The sequence below is a fragment of the Chamaea fasciata genome, unplaced genomic scaffold, assembly GCF_029207755.1.
Source record: "Chamaea fasciata isolate MVZ Bird 193981 ecotype frontalis unplaced genomic scaffold, bChaFas1.0.hap1 SCAF_9, whole genome shotgun sequence".
NCBI lineage: Eukaryota > Metazoa > Chordata > Aves > Passeriformes > Sylviidae > Chamaea > Chamaea fasciata.
The window spans coordinates 3131558-3153147 of record NW_027094094.1 but is presented as its reverse complement, the minus strand read 5'-3'; positions in this window follow the sequence as shown (position 1 = coordinate 3153147).

Sequence of the window (21590 nt, the reverse complement as noted above, 5' to 3'; positions counted from 1 at the left end):
ACTTTTCCTATATATTCTCCAGACACTCTCGCAGATCCTTCCCCAGTTAATTTAATGCTGCTGAAAGGCTGCAGATTGATAGCTCAGGAGACCAAGGCCTGTTGTTACAAGCAGGTAATTATTCAGTAGGATAAATGCTTCCTCCCACCACCCCGTCACGGTGACTCCAGCCCAGGAGCAGCCAGACCAGGGCTGGGTTGGGGGCACTGCCTCTGCTCCAGCTCCAAAATCAGCCTCCTTGCCCAGTTCAGTGCCATTCACAGACCTAGCATGGATTTTAGGATGTAGCTATCTCTCCACTGGAAAATGGAAGGAGGGTGCCAACACTTATAGATCTCTCTATTACCCAGCTGGCTCTGTTACAAGCAGCACACAGCGACTTCAGTGAGCAGCCTTCCAGCCTCAAGCCAGGGCACAAGGGTTTGAGGAAATGTGTTAACAATATTACCCAGTGTGACAAGGGAACTGTACTTTTAATCAGCTCTGCTCCTTGAGGTGATCGCTCTCTCCCGCTCTGCTCCTCCTAGCACAGCACAGAGCAGGGGAAAGCACTTCACTGGCTCTGAGGGGTTTTATTTCCTTATCAAGACGGGTGGTTTTTATCATTGCTCTTCTTCTGGTTTGTCTCACTTTCATCAAACTGCTGGGCCTATTAAATGAACAGAGGATCACTCCATATATTTCAGTTGGGATTAAAACCCCCGCTCTGATATCCTGCTTTTTGCTGTTACAATCTCTTCTCCTCTCCACTTGGCCATGTCACCCTGTAGGGGCAGACACTCAGTCAACAGCTCCTGCTTTTCCCTGCAGAGGAGTGCAAAATCCTCTTGTACCTTGTGTATTCCTTGCAATGTAAATCTGTACAAACCAGTGGAGTGGGAACAGAGACGACCATTGGAATGGATCAGTTAATAACTAGTGAGATAAAAGTCTGTCCTTAAGGCGAGGTTCTGCTCCTGGTCATTCGTTACTGCCTGAAACTTCCTGGCTCTGCTGGGGCAGGCATTGCCCAGGGTGGGACACAAGGAGCTGGGTACTCCTTTGCATATTTATGGGAATCTTCTACGATATGAACTGGCAACTTTGCTATCAATCCTATTCCATCACTGTCTCTGTTAAATGCTCATGTAACCCAGGGTTGTATAACTGGCTGAGAGGAGACCCCCGTGGATGTCAGGAAATGTGTATTCTATTTCCTGTACCGTGTTGGATAATGGATTCTCCATGGGTTTGGATTTCCATATGTAAATCTGGGATACTAATTCCTAACCTGTTCCTGGAATTTATGGAGCTTAATGGATGAGAAGTTAGAGTTAATTAAGCACAAGTGATTGGTATGGAAGAAGATAAGGGGTTGGCTCTGATTTGTGCCCTGGTGTTCAGACATGATCTTTACCCTATTTCTGCTGAAACACCAGTGTTCCAGCGGTGCTGGTAACATCCCCAGTCCCAGGTATAATATCTTTGCAAGTCACTACATAATGCTGTGGCAGATAATTCTGACAGCCAGCTCCCACAGGAAATAACAGCAATCAGAGACTCGACCACCTTCCAGGGAAAGAACAAGATGTACTCCCGAACTTGCCTCCTCAGTCATCATGGCTCAGCAGCGTGTACATCAGGAACAGAAACAAACCCTTTCCAAATAAAACACCAGGCTGCTTCCACAGGGGAGGACAGGAGAAAGAAAGCATCTGAGGGATGTTACTCATCTCCTTTAATGCACTGCTCTGAAGTGCATCAATACACGGCGTGGGGGTGGCACAAGAAATGACACAGCCTCAGAGTCATGCAGGGCTTGGGGCAAATGCTGGGGTGGCCAGCTATGCTTCATTTCTTTGGAAAAATGGAGCCAATAAACACTTACTGCCCTGCAAAGACTGCAACTTGTTTCTTAGGAGCTGAGCTACCACTGAACGTGCACCAGCTGGTAGGAAAAGCTTTGCAGTTCAATAGCACCTTCTATCTGCAAGACTCTGAGAAAATAATAATAGCTGCTCTGCTCTCTCTAGTGGAACATAATAATGAAATGGAAAACAGATGATTTTTTTTTTTGCCTGTAGGACATGAAAATAATTGATTTAGGACTATAAGTTTTAATAGTAGGACTGTGGAAGTCCTAAAACTCCCTGGGAGCTGGGAGCATATTCCAATGGAAAGATGACTCAGTGCTGCTCATTCTTATTCTACTTGTTCTTATTCACCAAATATCCTGTGCTGGCCACAGTTACAGAGCAGATTTGAGGATATGGGGCTGTGGGAATCTCTGGTCTGAAGTGATGTGACAAATCTTACGTCTTTACGGTTTAACTCGTGTTGGATTCATTAGGAAACTGATGTGTTGGAAGTAGGATAAGCGGCCTCATCATGCCCATGCCCATTGGCAAACACAGGAACCATGTATAAATGACAGCTGGTGGTGTTTTCAGGTGTTCTCCTCTGCAAGAAGGATCTCAGTGTACCAGGTGAAAGCACTCAGAAGGGTAAAACTATCCCCAAGATCAGGGCCAGCCACTCCTCTTTTATTTCAAGCATTTGGATGTTCTTTCCTCCAGCTCTACTGAATTTATAAATATTTGTAGTGGTTCAGATGTTGGAGTGGAATAAGATGATCTTGAGAAGCGTTAAATGTATTTCCTCACAAAACAATTGTCACTCTGTGACAACACCACGTGACCTTTTGATGGCTGCAATAACAATCTGAAAGGGCTGGGAGGGGAGGTTGGAATGAGATGATTTTTAGGGACCCTTCCAACCCAAACCATCCTTGTGATGATCCTTTGTCTTGTACGTACTCATTGAAATCTTGGGCTGAAGTCCCACGCTTCTACCTCGGCAGACACTTTAGGTGACCTTAAAGAACTACAAACCATTATCTCTACAGATATTCCACAACTGGAAGATTATTTGATCAAACCTATCATGGGTTTTAATTAATTCAGCAAATATTGAATCTACTAACAACTGTTGCCTAGAAAGTAAATTCCATGGGGCAGGGATAGATGGGATCTCTGTGCTGAGTGTTACACAAAACATATTGATCACATCAATAGCAAACAGGGATCTAGAATGTCAGCTACTGAATACAGATAGAATTCAGCAATTTCTTTTTATCTGAGGATGAAACTCCCACTATACCGGTGGATTTTAACAGGGCCACTTCCCTGCTCAAATCAAATCAAGTATTTTGGAAATAAAACCTGAAACAGTTAAAAGCGAGGCCTGAGACTTGAGGTGCAGCTGAGTGATCCCACTCATACGATCTGGAGAGGGGAAATTTTGATTTGTGTGACCATTCAGTGATTTACAAGGTGGAGCTCTCATGGGACGGCAGGGCAGAAATCCAATTCGATTGGAGTAGGAAAAAGCCAGGGAGGATTTGGGTGTATCACAAGTGTTCTGTAAACTCAAGATATTAATAATATTGCTATGTGTTAATTTTATCACAGGAATCATAGAATCATAAATTGGCTGGGTTGGAAGGTGATTAAAAATCATCTCATTCCACCGCTTGCCATGGGCAGGGACACTTTCCACTCTCCCATGTTGCTCCAACCTGGCCTTGGATACTTCCAGGGATAAGACATCTGCAACAAATAGTTACAAACTGAACAAAAAGTTAAACGCCAGCAATTCCTGATTCATGCCTAAAATACGGAGCTAGTCTCCCATGGTTTCTTCCTTTTAATTTAATTAATCCTGAAAGTTAATTACTGAAAATGATTTAGTTAGTCAAAATAGAGGAGTCAGATTATAAATAGATTTTTTTAAAAACAAGTTACATGAAACCATGAATCAAAAGTTCACAGTAATTAGCCCCCTACTAACAGTTAAATAGAAATTAGAGTAAGCCTGTTTTGGTTCTTTTCCTTTTATCAAAATGATCTACTTTCATTTTTTCGTTTTTCCTGATCAGATTTTTTATCACGCTGGACCGGTGAGTCATATGTAGAATGTTATCAAAAAAATAAAACAGCACAAAATATTGACATGAGGGGAGCAGAGACAGAAGGGGGATTTAACGTTTCACTGGTGTTGAGAAAAAGTCCAATTCCTGTTCCTAATTGCAAGGCAGGCTGGTGCAGGAATGCTCCCCAGCACAGCATCCTCTGGGGTTCCTCCTGCCCCGTCCAGGAAAACCCACCAGAGCCAGCTCAGCTCAGGAGATGTGATCATGCTGTCAGCACTGCTGCATCCATCAGGGACAGCTCATCTTTATCCCAACGTGCAGGCACTCCCTGCTCCCACACAAGGAATTACAAGACTTTTGTTTCTTTAAAAAGGTTGGTGGGAAATGACGCTGAGGTCTGGGAGCACTGACAACAGGACTGCTGTTGGACAGAGCTGGCTGTTTGCTATGCTCCCAGCAGTTCTCACAGCAGCGGGGGCAAACCACAAGTTTCTTTTCAAATCAAGCAGTCCATTAGTATTTTACATGTCTGGTTTGATGATTGATTGGCACTCGGAGAGAGATGCTGTAAAATCTTCCGGATTAATGGGAGAAGTGGTTCGCAAGACAGAGGTTTTTGCACAGATTAAATCCTCCTGATGCACCAGTTCTGCAGGAAGTGTCTGAGGAGCGCAGGAGGAAGGTGACAGGGAGCTCTTGCTCTCCCAAACTGAGGGTCAACCGACTGCATCGAGATGTTCTGGCACAGCTGTGCAGCCCTTTCAGCTGCCAACCCTCCCTTCTCACCCTCCTTGCCCCTCAGATTGAGCCAAGTGCTCTTGCAGAGTCCCCCAAAGCACCTTTCCCTCTCCTGGAAGCCCCACCAGCACCAGAACCTGGTGCTGGGTCACTGGGGTTGGCTCTTCAGCTGGGAGATCCAGCCCCGGGTAAAATGATCCACCTGAACTCAGAGGGACTAAAATGTACTGAAAAGAAGGTGACAAGCTTCTAGTAGCATCAATTTTTTTTACCACCACTCCAGTTGGCAGATCGGAGAGGGAACAGCATCTTCCAGGAGCTCTGCTTTATGGAGAACAACTGCATTATCCTGGAGGAGAGCTCCTGACAGGGCTGCAGCACTATCGCTCTGCACAGGAAATAGCTTCCTCCTATCATAATCTCCTTCCAATTTTCCTCTGTATTTTGATGTATATTGTTCCAAAGGTGCAATTTTATTTGAAATGGAGTTTATTTCAGACTCCGAAGTGTCAAATTTAATTTTGAGACTTTTTATTGTAGGGCAAATTTTATTTTTTTTTTAGTGAGCAATTAGAATCGTAGGAAATAACCAGCACTGAGTTTCTGCTCTGCAAATGTGATTGCTTCAAAGGCAGATACAGATCAAGAATTGACATTTATTCCCTCACTGTTACCCACACTTTAGATTTTTTCAAATGCTTTTATTCACTATCGCCTGTGGACCAGCACCATCAAAACATTATGTTTGGAAAGATCATTCCTGTGGGCACTCTGCACTGCAGGAGTGCAGCTTTTCAGACTGCCTCTATCAGTTTTGGATGGAAATCTCTGCACTGTCACTTCAGAGAACTCAGTCCAGCAGGTGGTTTATGATGCTGAGAAAGCTGTACTGCAGGAAAAAAAAAAAATAAAAAAAGGAATGTTGGATTTTGTTAGCAGAAACAAAGTTTAGTGTGGATCCATGCCAAGGAAGATGAGGTTTACGAGTCCAATACTCCTGGTGCACACGAGACATTATATCAGTGGTGAGAAATTTATTGCAATCATCTTCCTATTTCCATTTCTGCCTCCTTTTTGGTGACATAATAGTATAAAGAGGAAAGGTCACACCTTGATGCCAAGATGATTCATAACTTTAATACCAGAAGGAACAATTGACCTAAACAATCTTTGGCTAAAGTGTATTTCCAGCAGTGCTTTCAGTCTTGATCCGAAACCAAACAAATAGAGAAATATCCACCACGAGGATGATGTGAGATGTTCAGAACCACCTGCCTGAGGAAGGAGGCTGATGCCCAGTGGAAGGTCTCTGAGAAGCCAAGGCAGAGCTGACCAAGCTCTACGTGGAATTGTCTTTCCGTGGAGATGGGCCCATGGAAGGGGCTTCTCTGCAGGGTGGCTCTGGTTGTGATGCCATAAGTTTGAGCTTTCATGTTTTTCAGGTTCTGTGCAGCCCAGGGGAGCAGTTCTGAGCCTCATATTAAGTCTTAGTAAGGTCCCTTCACAGAGTAGGGAGAGAAAACAAATCCTTTTCCTGCTGAAGACCAAGGACAGCTTTCAGGCCCAACAGCACAAACAACGGTGGACTGAAGGGAGGAACAAGAAGGATGGGACCTCACAACCACAACCTGGAGCTGGAATTGGACAATTAAACCCCAACATACAAATGGACCAAAACTTATAAAAGTGTAAGATCTCGTGACCCGTCAGCCATTTTGTGACCATTCCAAGTCCACCTTGGGTGCAGCCCTAGTCAGGCTCTTCTGCTGCCCAGGGTGTTTCCTAAAGGCCTTTCAATAAACACCTACTTTATTCTCCAGCTCTGGTCAGTCTCTGTTTCAGGTCAGCCTTCCCAAGGCATCAGCTGCACTCACTGAAACTAGCCTGGAGGTGAAGTTACGATGGTTTCCCCAATGCAGAGCATTGACAAAGCCATGGACACACAAAAGGGATGAAACCAAGATCCAGAACAATGGCATTTGCTGCTTCGGGATCTGCTGCTGTGCAGCCCCTGGGGCAGTGAGATGAAACTCCTTCCATTGCTTTGCCTGCTCTGTTTGGCTCGGCACAAAGGCAGGCGGGAGATGGCAATGAGAGAGCAGAAACAACGTGGGAGGGAGAAATCTGGGCCACCGTTTCTGTGTCTGAACTGCAGCTCTGGGAAGAGACCTGAGAGCAGGAAAGTGCCACAGATACAGCCCCAGCCCTGACTCTGGTGGGTTGGAAGCATTTGGACTCCATAGGAAGTTCTACCTAGAGCAGGTTAATAGTATCCAGAGGACACTGAGCCAAGCTGTCAGAGAAACTACTGCTTTAAAAAACCAGGAACTGTGTCACAGCATGACAAACATATGCACAGATTGATTTTGGCTACAAACCAAGAAATCCACACAACCAAAGAGCCCAGCTTTTAGTTGTAGCCACGAGGACACAATTAGGATAAGACCTGCTCCTGCCACAGTCAGGCCAGCAAGGAAAAGCCAATGGCTCTTGAAATGCTTCTGCTGGAAGAAGATTTTGGTACCAAGCATGATCAAGAAAAATGTAAAAGAGAAAATAGAAGCAAATGGAGATGTGAGATGTATGTTTTGCAAAACAGGCTTGGGTGGGAATAAACCAGAGAAATCCAAAAGAAAGACAGGAATCTTGAAACAGGTGATTAAGAAAAACATAGACCAGGGTTCAGAAGTTTTTGTTGTGTCCAGAAGATCCCATGCGAAGAGGCAGATTGTCTCATACTCCTGTGTTAGCCCTTAAATCCAATTACATCTGGTAGAAATAAAAGCTGACAGACACAGCAGGTGTTATCAATGCGATTTTTGGGAAGCAGCCATCCATACACAGAGCATCACCAGGGCCCAAATGGGCACCTTTGGCAACCTCAGCAAGGAACCTGGCTATTGAATTGGAAAGTGTTTTCCCAGCCCAGAACACAGAGGGTTGTTGAGGGCGGCAGAGCATGGAGCCAGGTATGACTGAGCTGCTGCTCATGGCTCCCTGAGTGACCAGATACAGCACCTTAGACCATTCCACATCTTCCCAAAAGTGCCTCTCAAGTCTGCTTTTACTGCCCAAACCCTCAAGCCAGTTTCCCTTTTCATTTGCTTCTCACACAGGAGTTAAATAAAATCCTGTGCAAGTTTTGAAAAGAGGTAATAAAGATAACATCCTGTGTTTAGATTAGAGAGGAATAAGGGATGGAAGGGATGCACAATCAACCTCGAGGACATAAACTGCCAAAAGAGACTGGGAACTGGAATGAAAATTTAGTCTGGGTAGAGTTTGCTGTTAATGACACTGAAGGAGGTCCTTGAGCGTTCCCTGGAATTTGGTAGTAAGCCCTACCCAAAGTGGAATCCTGCAGTTTGGTGGGGCAGTGTGTCTGCATGGTTTGTGTACAGCACAACCTTTTCAGGTTTGCACTGAAATACCGACACTGTGCCACCTGCAGTGACACATCACCATGGCACCAGTGCCAACTGCATTGGTGTTTTCCTCTTCCATGTAAAGACTTTCAAACAATGCCCGGTAACTTCACGTAGATGATCATAGCTCTGATTTACACAAAGCACCCAAGCTCCGTGTTTATGACCCCAAGATCTGGTCACATTACAAACATAAAAAGAATTTCAATTATATTATCTTGATTTGCATCAATGCCCATTTGCAGTTCTCCTAACTTTGTCTTTTTTTCATGTTTCCTTTTGTTTCCCTGCCCCACAGACTGCAGAACACCCATTACACAGTGCCCAGTTCATGGATGGGGAAATGCCACACAGAGAAATTCCTAACTTAGCCCCAGTCCTCTGGGAATCCTGCAGACCTGAAAGGAAGTGAAGCCTTTAAAGCCAGGTCCTGACTACCAAACTGGCCTCTCTTCCTCCTAGGAAGTCATTAAGCCCCTGCAAAATCTTGAATCTCTATCACAACGGCATTTGCAAAAGAGGATTTTAATGTTTAAACAGTGCCTGAGTTAAAAATATATTGAACATTCCATTTACATTTTGGACAAAGTATATTGAATTTACCATGAAAATATTCCTATAGAGGCAAGATAAAATAAATGAAAAGACAGCTCTCCTTGTATTTCATATTTTTTTCTGTAGAACTAATATAGGATTAAAGAGGAAAACCTGGTAGCTGCAGGAACAAGTTTGAGCAATCACTTGTCACTTGCAGTTAGCACAAAAATGTATTATAACAAGATATTACTTGTAGAATTTCCTCTATAAATCTTTTATTCATTCCAAGGAATCCCAGGCCAGGCATTTGCCATACTGCATTGTCAAAAATAATGCCCAGCATAAATGGTGTGCGAGAGACCATGAACATCAGAGATAACAAGAGTACTAACACCTTATGGGCCTTAAAAACCCAGAAGTGGTATTTCTGGTCTCTCATTAAAACTGGAATAAAAATTTTGTTTAAGAATGACTTTTATGCTTAACTATTAAATGCAGCATTGATTCTTTGCTTATGGTTTCTCCCATTTTTCTTCTTATAAATTGCTGAGTGAATGTAAACAAGAAAGTAAATTTTTATGGCCCCGTTCTGTTGCTGGGCAGGAGAATAACTGAGGGCTGAAACAACCTGGCAACCTAAATGAGCATCAGGAGCGAGAGAACACCTGTAAAACACCACCCAGAACTAAGAGAAGGAAGAACAAAACTGGTTGAGAGGGAGGCACGGTGCAAACCAGCGTGTTCCATGAAGGCCAGGAAATTTTGGGCAATTTTTGTGGGTGAAAGAGACGTAGGCTCTGACCTGTATCCTGATAATTCCATCTGCATTTACCAAACCTGCTGAGAGCTTCTTTCTTTCTTGTGTTGGACCAGCCGAGAGTTGAGGTTTCCTTCATCAGCTAGAAGACCAAACCAAATATATATACACTCAGGAGTTCCTAAAGCTGGTTTGTAGTTCAGATTTTGAAGGTGAGAGATTTCTCTCTCAGAGCCGCTTCCCTCTGCACCAGGGAACTGCTCCTCATGGCAGGACTGCATCCCTGGCTAGGTGAGGGATTACTCTGGGCTGGTTTTTAGAGGGGGGACTCACACTTAGGATGGACTTTCAGCTGCCCAGGGAAGAGCTGGGGCTGTGCCAGAGCAGACTGACCTCGACTCTCAGCATTCATCCTGCCTGAGCATCCACACCTCCACTAACGGTGTTGCACCTCCTGGCTTTTTCTAAAGCTCACCCAGAAAACACAATTTGACAGCTGCTACTTGCTACTGAGGACGCTCTGCTGAGTCTTTCCTTTTTCCGATTTCCATATTCAAATCCTGACTAGGTTTTTGTAACAGTTCCTTTGGCTCCAGTTCTCTCTCTGCATTGTCTTTCTAGTGTGTTTGTGCTGCTGTATTTTTCCCATTGGGAAAAGCCACTGCCAAATTCCCATTGGTTTCCATCTCTTAGCTGCTTTTTCTTCCAGATTCAGCTGATTTGGGAGTGTGAGGGCAGAGGGTGTGGGATAACAGTGGGAAATGTGAGCTGGTGTGGCTGTGTCAGTAGGGTGACTGCAGGGAGATCAAGAGAGCCCCTAAGCAAGGCAAGTTTATAAAGCGACTTCTGCCAAAACTCCTGGCACATTTCTATCTCAAACAGGTAAGCAAGCTGTGACTTCATCTCTTTCTTGGAGAGGTTCTCCTTTCTTTCCCTCCTGCTTCAATCTTTTCAGCAATTCTTTGTTTTCTTCTAATTCACCCCTCAGCTTTTCTTCTTTCTATTTCTCTTTTTCTTGACTTCCAGAGGCCACGAGGGTAAGAACACCTTTTCTCCCAGCTCACTTACCACAAAGAGATGAAAATAAAAGGAGAGAGGGGTTTGCCAGATTCTCTGACACATCCTTGCTTTCACAGCAAAAGCACAGGGCATGTTTCCTTCAGCTGTAGGAAATGGAGAGCAAAGCAGGGGAGGGGAAACACCAAACGGAAGGTGACCTCTGTGTTTTGGTCTCTGCTCTGGAAGCTGCAGACTGAATCAGACTCTCTGATAACATCAAGCCTCAAGGAGACCTAAGGTAGGATAGCCAAGGATGACAATATGCCCTTAATTTTCATCAGACCTGGAAGGTGGCATCCGAATTTTCTCAGCATGAAATTTGGAACTGCTGCAATAACTCACGCAAGTTCAAATGCCTGAGAGCCACACAACACCACCATATGTCCTATGTGCAACAACAACAACAACAACAACAAAAAAATCGAAAAAATAATGTGCAAATGTTTGAAAGAATATTTCCAATTAGGAGGGGTTTTATACCCCACTTAGAAAGGGTGCTGCTGTGTTTCCAAGAGTTACTGCCTCAGCTACAGAGCTCCCATGAAGGGGAAAATTATAACCATAAAGGGAAAATTGTAACTGATCAAATTTTAAAGAAACCTCTAAAAATAGCTTGTCTAAAGCCCATAATATCACAGTGATAAAGTCTAAGATCTCAGACCCTTCCAGAACTTAGAGCAAGATCCATGCCATTAGGAAGTTTGGGCTTTTCCATTAATTTCTCCCCGGGATACAGACATTGCTTTTTACTCCATAGGCTTGAAAGGCAAAGAGCTGAAGCATTCTCCAGCCCCAACTGGAATACCCCTAAACTCCCACGCACTAAGCAGAAATTTGTCTTCCATAAGATGTGGGTGTGTCCTTGCTTCCAGTTGCAGAAAACCAGGACTTGGGAGCAGTGGGTGGGCTGGAGAGGGCCCTGGCAATGATGGATTTGCAGACAACACAGGGGATTTGGTGAGAAGTGCAAGATAATTACAGTTTGTTATCCTGCACTTCAGTTATCGCAGCGGCACTAAACCATCCATCCAGGGGCTATTTGGGATGGAAGATGACCTCTAAAGTTAAGCAGACATTACTAATAACCACTTTCTTTCCCATTAATATAATAAACCACTGGTGAGAGGGACCTCATCTTTTGAAGTCCTACAGTGCTCACTAAAAGGTTAAAAAAACCCAGCCTCTTGATAGCCAGAGCAAGTTTTGCTTGTGCACAGTTTCTTCCAGTTACAAGGTATTTATCAGCAGCAGCAACACAATTTGTATTATACAGCCTGAGCTCGCTGTTAAAATTTATACCAATCAGCAGAGTCATTAAGTCCTACATTTGCCTTCCCCTAATCCACTGTTAGATTAAATGGTTCAATTAATAATAAATATTAGCAGTTTATTAGATGAATAGTTACACCACTACATTAGCGTGTGTGGTTGCAGAGAGACAGAAATGAAGCACCAGTTTCCCACTAAATCATTTTTAGCCAGGCACTGTACCATATGTTGTTCTGCTGCACTCCTCTCTTCTTTACACAAAACAAAGCCAAAACCTCCGGCTTCACCTGCCACTTCTAGTTATTCAGCCACGGCCCAAGGATCTCGATGGAAATGAGGAACCAGGCTGTGCTCTGAGCAAAGCCATTGAACTCAGCAGGCTGCAGGAGGGGAGCCAGCACAGGCTTTGACCCATTTATTTGAGAAAATTACCCCTGGACAACGAGCTAATCCTCCCCAATAAGCCTGGCTATGGGCAGGAGGAAGCACCAGATTAGTGAATTTGGTTTGCTGAAGGGACTGATCCTTAGCAGCTGGAGAGGCTGTGCTATCCCAGGCTGAAAATCCCGGTGTGATAACCTGCCAAATTGTTGCATCTGTACATGATCTGTTTCCATCTACAGAACGGATTGCAAAATTTTCTAATTTTATAAGGCAGAGGAAGGATCAGCTAAGGGGGAAAGTTGGTTACGTTGTCCAGGAAACTCCTGTTAATATTCGTTTGCTTTTTGTCAAATATCCATGGTTATAAATACATGGATCAGCTTTCAAGCACGTGGCCTAACTGGTGGGAGAGCGGGGAGATGACAGTCAGGATGCTGGACTCTGTTCCCAGCCTCATCCCTGGCTGGACATTTGATTTCTTCCAGCTCTCCCAGCCATGACTAATGAAGCATCTTCTCATCACTGTAAATTCATCCTTTCCAGACCTGACCTTTCCTTATAATTCTTTACTTCTTTTGCCTCGTCCCTGGGTTAATCCCATCCTGCTTTGGGCCTCAGTTTCCCTCATCCATAAAAACAGGATAATGCTACATTTAATAAAGTGTCTTTGGATGCAAAACACTGCCAGGGATGATTAAATATATAACCAGGGAGTCACAAATACCTTGGACCGTATTTAGCTCAGGGATATTTGTGGAGGGGTCAAAAATGTGTTTTCCTGCTCTTCTCTGCTTGTAGTTGATGTAAAACAGCAAATCTTCAAGAAAATCAAGGAGGTTTGCAAAACTGCCTGAAAACCTCGATCAGATCAAGCAGCTCGACTTGAACTGGCATTTGCCATAGGAAAGAAGAGTTTCCATCCCCTCCTGAAGTTTGAAACATCTTTGAGTTGCACAAATGGCGTGTGGCAGAAGGCCTCACCATCTTGGCATGACACTGGTTGAAAAGATCATGGTCTGCCTGCTCTTCTGTGTTCAAAGAGACAGTAAAAATGATTTGACTTAGGAACTGTGCGCAATGGGTGTATTCCTAACTCCCATGGATGAGAATAGCTGGGGGTGCACAACTACAGTCCCACGCACAGAGATGGGATAATTACAGTCGTACAGTAGTGGAGGCATTGCCAATATCCCACAATTAATTTACAGGCAGAGTATTTCCGCCTCCTTTCCTCCCATTAAGTGTAGAGAAAATAAATGTTCTTAGGAGTTGGCAGTTTGTCTTTAGTTTGCATATTCCTCCTAAATATGAACATTATGTTGTTTACTCATCTGTTAATGACAGCTGATTATCAAACCATAAATATACATGTATCTAATGGTTTGTGAACATTAAACATTGGGATGCAATAAATGTGGCTGCACGCAGGAACCCAGCACCCAACAATTCCCATTCAGCACTTCAGCCTCTGTCACAGTGTCTCAATCTGGGCACTGTCACTTCTCATGGATAAGAAGAGGAGAACTGAATTTCCCAGCTCCCGTTCAGATGTTTTTTTTGTTGCCACATGCAAACAGATTGGAGTTTATTTAGCCTTAGTCCTGGCTCTTCTGCTCCCTCTGCACTGAGGAGCTCCCACTTTGTAGTCATGTTTTTTTTACCCTTTCTAATGCTAATTCCATCCTTTTCCCTTGCCTTTTGATGCCAAAGCCCATGAAGCATCTCCTTTTTCTTTTCCATTCACTCCCTTTCTGAAATCTAGCTGAAATTCTCCTGCTGAAATTGTGTCCCCCTGTTATCCCGATCACATGAACTTCTGCTTCCTTGATGTCCTTCCTAATGTGTCATGCTCCAGAGGTAAGTTTTTATTTTTTTTTGTTTGGTTGGGTTTTTTTTGTCACCTCTCTTCCAGGTCTAGATTTACTTTTCTTTTCTTGTAGTCCTCCAATAATTCCGCTTTCTCCACATACCACAACTCACTCCCCACTCTGTACTAGCAAAGCTCTCTGAAAAACTCCAACTGGTTTGAGTTCTGAACCTTTTGGTTCTGAATTCTTGAGAAAGACTAAGGGAACTGTGTGGAGTTCTGATGTTTTTGAGCTTGGAAAAAAACACAGAGAAACAGGCAAGATGCAAAATGCTGAGCATATCAACTGCCTTGGTGTCTGCTGCCCTCAGCTTTGGCTCTGTTTGAGGTGGGAATAACCCAGGGAAGCTGTGGCTGCCCCTGGATCCCTGGAAGTGTCCAAGGCCAGGTTGGATGGACCTTGGAGCACCCTGGGATAACGGAAGATGTCCCTGCCCACGGCAGGGGTGGCACTGGATGAGATTTAAGGTCCCTCCCAACCCAAACAATTCTATAATTTGTCACTGAGGGCATCTTCCCACTCCAAAACCTCTGGGAACAGCAGCATTTCTTGTCCTGTGCATCTAAGGTCCATGCTCTGTCTTGCTAATGCATCTGAACATCCTTTTTAATTTTTGCAAATGTTTAGATCTTGGGGCTTAAATTCAAAATTCAAAGGAGAAATTTGCATCACGGCAGTGTGTTCCCAACTGCACTGAGCATCATGCCATTGCTTTGGATGGAATCAGAATAGCTTGGTCAACTATATTTGGACAACTCCTAAGGAGTATGATGAGCATTTCTTGTCTCACAAGTAGCTTTTGGAATTCCTCAAGATAGGATGAGGCATATGGGTAATTTTCAAGCCTGCAATTTTTATACAGAAAACATTTAGCAATTTTGATCAAACAAAAGCACTGCTGTGATATCATTCCAGAAGCAACGTATGAAAAATTTCATTTGTCTCTTTAGCAATTATTGATGAAGGGAATAAAGCTGCAGGTGAACACAAAGGGCTGGCTGTTTGCATTCCCGCACTGCCAGCACGCCAGATTGGAGAGCAGGCAAGTCATTTTGCCTGGAACTAAACCAGTGGAGTGCTGACAGATAGGTGTTTGTGCAGTGCAGCTCAGCGATGAAAATAAGCTGTTACTGCTCACACTGACCCGAGCTATGTGATTACTGTATGACACTTTTCTTCTTCAAGTGAGTCAGGAGGGTTTATTGGGGTGACGTTGGTTCAACGCCCAGCGATGCTGAGCACCACAGGAGCTCAGGTGCCCTGTGAGGTCTGTATTTGTGGGCCTGACTCCCGGGGAGGTGTTGGCCATCCTCTCCCATCTCGTTTTTATTGCACGAGTCGAGAGAATTAAATAACAGTAGCTGGATGTTTTAAAAGGGCCGTAGAGTTTTATGGATGGTTAATAACAGAGGTGTGTCCAGAGGTTAAGAAGAGCCATAGCTCACGATTCCCCACAATTGCTGCCAGAGTTGGGCAGGAGACCTGCTGGAGAGCAGCAGGAACACCAGGAACTGGCGGGGACAGGGGCAGAGCCACGGCATGGCACGAGGACACTGATCCCAGCACTGCCCTCTCCTCCTGGCCACCCCAGTCAGGCTGCACAGCGCACCACCCTGAGAGCAAAGGCAGACCTGGTCTGATCCCTGAGCAGTTTGATCTTTGCAGATGCCCAGGGAGGGCAGGGAGTCATCCCCCAAACCCACTGGGATGTGTCACCTGCTCTAGGTGACCATGCCTAGGCAGAGGGGTTGATCTCCAGAGGTCCCTTCCAATCCTAACAATTCTCTGAGTCCTTCTCTCATCTACCACCAACAGCTGCGTCTGAGCCTGATACTATAAAGGTCTTTGCTACCCCAGGCCAGTGGAATCAATGCGGAGTTGTTCCTGTTTTGCTGTGAGACAGCTCCTTCCTGGCTGGTTTATTAGCGTGGAAAAAATGCCCAACAAGTATTGACAAATTCACACTGGTTTGTTTTCAGAATTTTCTCCCAGAAATAAACCTGGAACTTTTTTGCTTTTCTCCAGAAATAAGCCAAGACAAATGTTGAAATCTTTCAGACATGGAATTTCTACCTTGCATTCAGGTCGGCAGGAGATTACATTTCATTTGGCTTCAGGTAGAGGCCAGTTTGCTAATTAAATGGCAGACCTGCTTTACTAGAGATAAAAATAAGGCAAGCGCTACTGAGAAAAGGGGAATGGGGACCAAACAAAAGGAAAGGATAGGAAAGGGATGAAGTCAATAACAGATAAATCCCAGTCCCAACACAAGTACTAGAAAGACAATACTCTGTTGTGCTAGAAAAGCTGAGGTTTATTAGCTGTTGATTAAGTCTTGCGAGGAGCAGAAAGATAGTTGAGGAGAATGAAGCAAAATACAAGCAATCGCTTCTATTTTCTTGGCAAATTTGATCTTCTCTATTAGGATTATCAGAGAGCTTATTCCCTGGATGTGGGCAGCGAGGCAGATTTCCAATGCCTTTCAATTGCTTTTCTGGCTGAGGCTGGCTATTCTAATGCAACGTGACGGGTAGCCACAAACATAATCCGTAGGACCCAGTGGTGCTCAAATGCAGATGCTACTCACAGAGTCAAAGAGAAGAGCAATCCTCCAAGTTTCCTCAAACTGGGACTCTCTCAGAGCCAGGTTTTGTGCAACACAGTAGCCCAAAGCTCAATATTGCTGCATTCACAACTTTGGTTTATGGGCAGGATATTCAGGCATTTGAAAAACAATCCGTTTCCAAATTGCAGAAGATTACATATTCTTTCTCCACAGCTGATTTTACTTCTCAGGGTGGGGATTTAGGAATCCCCATATTGGATCAGACTGTCAGTTAATTCAATCTGCTATACCTATTCCGGCTGCAGCTAATAAATGATCCTTCAGAGGAAGAAAACACAGAGAAAACAAACCCACCACAATCCATCTAGTTAATTGAACAGTGCTGTACACGGGGAGAAAAATTCCTTCCTGATGTCCACAGGTGATGAGCGTATGCCCTGAAGCATGAGATACGATTACTCTTATCATTATCTTAGCTTGCATAGCAACAAATGTAATTAGCGATCATAAAATTATCCTGCTGTTTGGGATTATCTGTTTTTTTTTTTTAAAGCAACAGAGCCAAGTGTGTCTCTGAGGTAACTTCATTGGAATTGGATGAATTTGGCCCGTAAAGTCTAAAATGTGTCCGTAAGTAAAAACAATAGGAAACACAAAAGGCAAGAATTGAAAATCCTTGGCTGTGGCCTCCTATGGCTGCTGTTCCTCACATACTTGGGCAGTCTCTTAGGAGGTTTTATTCAAACTTCACATTGGTGAGATAAGAGGAGAAACAAACTGCTGGGACTAGTGACAATAAGCAAGAGAAGAAGAAGATTTCAAGCAGAAGCTCAGTAAATACCATGAAGCAACATGTTGTGGCAATTGAAAGGCAAACTCATTCCCACCTCACACTGCATGTCAGCAGCTCTGAAGAGCAGGAGTCACGACAAATGCATTAGCAAGATGGATGTGTGGCCAGAGAAGTGCTGGACTGCTGGGTGAGAGGAAATATAAACAATTAGACAAGGATTAAGCTAACACATAAATTACCCCCAGTGTCCACTCACAAATGGAGATTTCCTTGCAGAAGCCAGGGTCAGAGGACCTGAGCTCGGGGACCTTGAAGGTCTCTTCCTATCCAAACCATTCTGTTGGTGGTTCTGATGGTTCACCTCATGGACAGTGGCTTTTCTGAGGTGCTAATTTTTTATTACATATCCTGTAAGAGCTCTGGCCTCAGCTGGGATTGTTCCTGTGGGTGGGATAAGGAGTTCAGCATTATTAAACTGTGGGTAGATATCCAGAAGGTGTTCTCCACTGGAAAACAAGCAGAGGAGGTTCCTGGGAGCTGCCACTAAAGTTTGGTGTAGGGCAAGGCCCTCCTGCTGGACTCTGGTGGGACTCCCACTGCCAATGGCAGGCAGCGTCCCCTCCGGCTATCCCGGTTTCCACGTGGGTCCCAAGACCTGCCTTGCACAGCCCAGGCTTCACCTGCAGCCCCTGGGAACTCCTTCCCTGCTGCAGCAGAGGTTGTAATTCTCTCAGCAAACAAACAGCATGTAAAACTTTATAAGCCACTTGGCCTCGCCACTGCAAGTACTTTAAGAATTGATAGAGCATCCAAACAGCAGACTGACAGACATAAACCAGGGGAGCATTTTTATGGCTCTTTAGAGGATTCATACTTATTCGTCAAGGTTAACTGCATCTTTGAGGCAAGGCAGTTTTGTTGTCATTAAATATCTTTCACTGCGGTGTCCTTCTGCTAAACGAAGATGCCCTCCAAAGATGGAAGGTAATTTATGCTGCGACTTCCTTGCTCTCATCATGAGCCCCATGGTGTGCCTTTAAAAGCCCCAACTCCCAGTCAAGTGAGTCCAGGAGAACCTCAGCATTTGTTTTAACATTGAAGTGACTCGACATCACAGCTAGGGATAAAACCAGGGGATGTGGCCTGGGTCAATACTAAATGGCCTGAAAAACAGAAGGTCAAAGGCAAGTGCCTGTCTTTACTACTCTCTCATTTTAAGATGGGGTTTGGGAGCCATGATTTCAGATTTGCGAGCATGTGGGATATGCAAATCATTGGTTTTGGCTCCGAGGCACTTGGCTGCCCATGTTGGACTGAATCTACTGGTGTGAAGAAGCACCTGGCACCCAAGAGAGCTCTGCGACACGTCCAGGGTGCCAAAGCCACAACTGCTCAGAGTGACTCTTCTGCCCAGTGCTAGAGCTGGACACTCATCCTGCCTGTCCCCTCTGTTCCTCCCTCACAGGGAGGACATGGTGGCACTGGGCCTGACTCTGCATCTTGCCCAGAGGTGATGAGCAACCACTTGGACTCCTCTGTCCTCCCATATTTTGGGCACCCAAATGGCATCGCTGGCATGGCCGTCGGCCACTGCCAGGGAACAAAACACCATTTTAGTGCCACCTGCTTCCCACGTGACAAGGACCCTGCAAACCTCCATGCAAAATGTTCCATTTCTAAGTCAGAGCCTTCTAATTGAGCAGCAAACGCTTGTTGCACAAACTGTACCGACAATTTTTGATGGATAGAAAATACAATATTTAGTCAGACTGCTGTAAGTTAAAACACAGCAGACAGTAAAAGGATGAAATTATACCCCAACAGACTTTTAAATGAGAAAATAGTCTGTGTTAGGGAACATTATTCATTTAAATAGCAGAAAGCTTATAATTTCAAAGAGGCCACAATTTCCATAAAAAGCCTGCATTTGGGATCTTTTTTCCCTTTTCCCTGTTACAGATTGCAGCTAAAATGAATGAACCTTTCTGCTTACAGAGTAATTCATTTTTATTTTACTTTGCCTTTTTCATGTCAATTACAGAAGACTTTGTTAAAATGATTACATAATTTTTGCAGAAGCTCGGTATTGAGGGCTGAAGGAGATAAACCCACTTAAATGTGACCAATGTGCTCTCAAATTCCTGCCCTGAGCAGTTTCTCATCTCGACATCGCTCACACCATCTTCAAAAACCCTGCACAGAATCAGTGTAAATGTCAGTGACAAAAAAGCATCTTTCTGTGCTGAGGAGGGTACCACGTGAACTCTGTTTTTAGGCAGCCAGTCAGAGGTCACTTGCTGCTAAAAACCCTGTATCCTCAGTCCTCATCCCATCATTTGGTTCCTGTCTCGTGATAAGGTTACGCTGAATGGTGCTGGCATCCTTCAAGGTTACTGTTCCAGAAAATATTTGCAAATAATTTGACGTGCTGTCAGCTAGCAGGCAGCAGTGAACTCATATAATTCAACATACTAATGTGGGTTTTCACGCCTAAAGCTATAAATAAGCTTGATATTCGAAAGTTTCTGTAATGTTTATTTAATAGCAATATTTTATAAATAAATCTTGATTATTCCATTGCACTCCAGTAGAGATTTTCTTCCAATATAAGAGTTGCTTCTAACCCCAGGCCTCTTTTTCTGACCCTTCCCTGCCACCCACATCTCTCTTGAAGAAATAAAACGCTTCCTTCTCCAAACCTTTATCAGACACAGGGGAATTACGGCCAGGGCAGTTCCTGCTTTACCTCCTGCTCCTCCTCCCTTTCCCTCTACTTTGCCCAGATTACTGCTCACTCCCCTGGAGATTTTGCCTGACTCATGGCTGCACAGGGATACCTGAGGGAACTCTTGGAAGTCCAGCTAGGGAAACTCTTCATGTTGGGCCTATCCCACTTGGAATTACTGAGCGGGCATGCATGAGGAATAAAGGAAATGGCATCAGCTCCAGTTGGAGCAGGGGCTTTGGATCCCACCAGCCAGTCCTCAGGTGTGCTTCCCGCTCCGCATCTGCTTTTCTAGGCTGCCCTCCCTCTTCCCGTGCCAAGGGGCACCACACAGCAGATGATGCTGGAGCTCAGGTGCTTTCCACAAGCTCTGCCCCTGCATGGCTCCAACTGTCTCAGCTCACTGCTCCCACCTTTGTGGCTGAGAAGAAATGCAAAACCCACCAAAACCCATTTGAAAGGGGTTCAAGGTATGGCATCAAGCACCGGGCAAGTCTTTAGGTCCTGGGAAAGCTGACCCTTTCCCACACAGCAGCTACTGCAGATTATTTCCTATTCTTTCCATCAAAAAGCAATTCATGAAAGCTTTCCAATTCAAATGAAGCCTTTAATTGAAAAGCGACCCTCATGAAGGTGCTGATCTGATGTGGATCATGGCACTCCTGTGACACAGCGATGATAATGGCAAGGTTGTGGGTTTGATCCCTGTATGGTCCATTCACTTGAAAGCTGGGCTGGATGATCCTTGTCGGGCCCTTTCAACTCAGAATATTCTGTGGCTCTATGACTTTGTTTTTTGAAAGACCCTGATTTTCAGCACACAAGTCAATAAAACAATCCTTCATGTGGGGAACCTATAAATGCCTGAGAAGAAATCATGAGACTCAAGCAGGAGCCGACACATACATGCAATGTATCATAGAAACTTAGAATCACAGAATGTCCTGAGCTGGAAGGAACCCGCAGGGATCATCCACTCCAACTCCTAGCCATGCACAGAGACCCCAACAATCCCAGCCTGGGCATCCCTGGGAGCTTTGTCCAAACACTCCTGGACCTCTGGCAGCCTCAGGTGCATTTCCATTCTCTGGGGAGCCTGGGCAGTGTTAGCACCCTCTGGGGAACAACCTTTCCCTGATCTCCAACCTAAACCTCCCCTGACACAGCTCCAGCTGTTCCCTGGGTCCTGTCACCAGTTTAGAAGGGAACAGCTTCTCTGGTATCTGGTTCTGAATACAGATGGTTCATTGCTGTGGTGAGGGTACAGGAAGGATTTGTCTGCCCCATGTTACTAAGCAGAAATTCAATTCCAAGATGCCCTATCTAACACAGAAGGATTGAAGCACCTCCCCACATCTGGGCTGGGATTCTGGGGAGAAAGCAGAAATATCTGTAGCCAAAGACTGTTTGATGGTCCTGCACAGGGTCACAGACCCACTCACAAGATTCTGCTTGCCAGACTGGAGATTCAGGAGAAAGTCACAATAATTCAACTGTCAAGGAAACCAATGGCCAAAAACATGGGTGTGACGTCAATATTTCAAAACAATACCACCCCT